Source organism: Suricata suricatta, chromosome 10 (genome assembly GCF_006229205.1).
Source record: "Suricata suricatta isolate VVHF042 chromosome 10, meerkat_22Aug2017_6uvM2_HiC, whole genome shotgun sequence".
Lineage (NCBI taxonomy): Eukaryota > Metazoa > Chordata > Mammalia > Carnivora > Herpestidae > Suricata > Suricata suricatta.
Window position 1 is genome coordinate 107,545,399 of NC_043709.1, and position 3,253 is coordinate 107,548,651.

Consider the following 3,253-nt stretch of genomic DNA (forward strand, 5'->3'; position numbering starts at 1 on the left):
ACTCCTTGAAGAGTCTTGTAGTGCCTCTCTATGTCAAGAGCATCTCTCAGTAAACCCACCATGGGGCAGCTTTTCATCTATCCTGGATAAAGTGTTTGAGTTACATTCACAAGTCATGTACTAGAAACAATGTCTTTATATATGTCTCTATATTTTCTTTTTCATTTTCAAGTAATCTCTACACTCAATGTGGGCCTTGAACTCATGACCCTAAGATCAAGAGTTGCATGCTCTTCCAACCGAGCCAGCCAGGCACTCCCTAGAAATGTGAATGGTGTTTAGTGTGACAAGATACTCACAATATGATAAGGTCTTGGGTTCTGAGGAAGACGGAACAAAGAACATGTTCTCACGCTCACTTTCTCTAGGGCACTGGTTCCTAATCAGAGGTGGCTTCATCCCTCAGGGGCATATTTGGCAATGTCTAGAGACCTTTTTGATTGTTATGATTGGGAAGGTGATGCTACTGGCATCTGGTGGGTAGAGGCAGAAATGCCATCAAACATCTTACAATGCACAGAAGAGCCCTCATAGAAAAGAATTCTTTGGTTTGCACTCATAGGTCTAACAGGAGAACAGGAGACACCTAATGGAGGACCAGGGGGCGGGGAAGTGGGAAAGAGAGTTGGGGAGAGGGAGGGACGCAAAACCTGAGAGACTACTGAATACTGAAAATGAACCGAGAGTTGAAGGGGGAGGGCAGGGGAAGGTGGTGGTGATGGAGAAGGGCACTTGTGGGGAAGAGCACTGGGTGTTGTATGGAAACCAACTTGACCATAAACTATTTTTTTTCAATGATGATAAATGCATTTCATTATTTATTTAGATGTTTAAGCTCTCGCACTGGATTTTTACAAGCTGGTGAACACTGACAAATTATTTCTCCCACAGAACTATAACCACACATTCCCAGACAGTATAAATATATGGTTGAACTAACATTAATACACATCACCATTTTATCAATTACATAATAAAACAAATTACCAAGTATCCAAGTATTAAGTTACACAGCTCAAAAGGCATATAAAATCTTAGATGTCTGCTCAATTCATTAGCAGAAACCCACTTTTTTTTTTTTTGCAAGAGAGGTTGGGAAGAAGAAAAAAAAATCACACTTCAAACAAAAATAAGTTGGTAAACAACTTCAGAAAAGAAAAAAATACAAGAATTTCAGAAATTTTCTGATTAAGAATTGTTTTAGCTACAATAACAAGGCATCTCTACTTAAAAAATATTTACTAAATTAAAGAGGATATTCTATATGTTTTGCACAAAACAAAGGCAACATTTTACTAAAATACTCAATAGCCCCTCCCATTCTTTTCTCAGGCCCTCCCTGTAAGTTGCACCCCAAAGTGCAAACATTAAAATGAACTGTAAGGCTTTTTTTTTGTCTGGAGACATTAAAGACATGTGCTTCTGTGCAATGTAGATTTTCAAAATGGAGGTTTTTCATAACAGCACAAAATAAAATTTGTAGAAAGACATGAAACAATCATTGTTAGACTTGGTAAAAATCACCCCCCCCCCAAAAAAAGTTGAGCAAACCTGATGCATACTGGTACAAATGTGGGAGATGTAAACATAAAGTGCGCAGGCAAATAACCCTATAGGCCCTAATTTCTATGTTTGAAATGACTGAAGGAATAAACCACATAAGGTCCAGAGTGTTCATAGTTCCTGGGATTTTAATTCTGTATAACACTAAAAATTTACAAGTATTGTGCTGGGTATTTTGGCACCTAATCTTTCTAAATTTCTTATATATTGATAAGATTCTGGCATGGGAATAGATTTAAAGACATAACTCAATACTGCATGATTTCAGGAAAGGTCAATTGGTACAAGTGATAAGCACATTTTAAATGCTGAACAGAAAGAATCTTTTGCTAAGTGTCCAAACAGGTTGATCATAACCCAAACATAGAGGTCGCAATTCCGTCAAACTTGTGGCCTGATAAAACTGCTTTCCAATACTCCTGTGGAAGCTTCATTAGACTTATTCACTAAGCCAACATGTTGGCTAGTATGTACGACAAATTAGGTCCTGTTTCAAGTTCCACGTCCAAGGCAATGACATCAGGCACCCCAATGTTATTGAATGCAACAGTTGTTTCTATGACCATTGGAATCTTTGAAGCGCAGCCACATTTTAGGACGATATTTCTCCAAATACAGAAGTTGCTTGCTGTTAAAAACTCCACGCCGCTTTTGTCTTATGTACTGTACTGCATCTTCATATTTCATTCCACCTTCAATTAATGCTAGGGCCACAAGCCTGGAGCTCTCCCAAGACCTGCAACACAATGGACAGCAATACAACAACCAGGTTCTTCACGAAACTTAATTTTTACAAGACTTAACCAGTCATCAACAATCTGGTTGGATGGTGGTGCACCATCATCAAAAGGCCAATCGAGAACATGGGTGCCTTCTTTCTCTACAAGAGCAGTGTCATAAGTTGCTTCACATACTCTTACTATTGTGGTAACTCCACACTTAAGTTCCTCTATGAATTTGTTTAAGGTCGCATTGGTTGGATTGTGTGTAATGAGAAATCTCATGTTCTTGTATGTGACTTCCACAGGAGCTGGGCGGTTCATTCGAGCCATGTTAATTTTGTTTAAAAACACTCAATAAGGTTATGAAAGAATTTTAAAAATTGAATGCAAAAATGATGCAAAGAAACCGAGTCTACTTCGACATACTCCACTTGAAATTCTCAGTGCTTTGAGTATGAAGTTGGGAGTAATGGGAAATGAAATGAACCTCCTAACAAGAAGCAGCAATTCTTCAATCCAGTAATGCTGAGGCAATAGAAAGGAAGTGCACTGAGGTTTAGACCATAAACTATTTAAAAAAAAAAGAATTCTCTGGCCCCGCATGTCTCTATTTCTGAGGTTGAAACGCCCTGCTCTAAGGTACAGGCTTGCTGAAAGGAAAGGCAGGCTAAGTTGTACATACCCTTTCCAGAACTCTCCCAGGCCTTTCCCCGACTTGCACATGTTTCCTTTAGTTTTAATTCAAGTAAGTTTCATAGACTATTGTTGTTGTTCCTCTGGACCAGACAGGATAAAGACAGCAAGATCATGGATGGTCGGCAATTTCCTTGATGTACTAGTGCCCTTGAGACCAAAGATGTCTTACTTGGTTTGATCCCTGGCTGGCTCAGGAAGTTTCATCCACAGTAACCAGCAAAGCTTTATCTGATCTAATTGTTTTTGCTTTCGAAGTCACAGAGGCTCCTACT

The 3,253-nt window shown here is 39.0% G+C and overlaps 1 pseudogene; it reads right to left on the bottom strand.

The window, feature by feature from the left end:
• Positions 1-1,602: 1,602 nt before the first annotated feature.
• LOC115304710 lies at positions 1,603-2,787 on the bottom strand (annotated as a pseudogene).
• Positions 2,788-3,253: the final 466 nt, after the last annotated feature.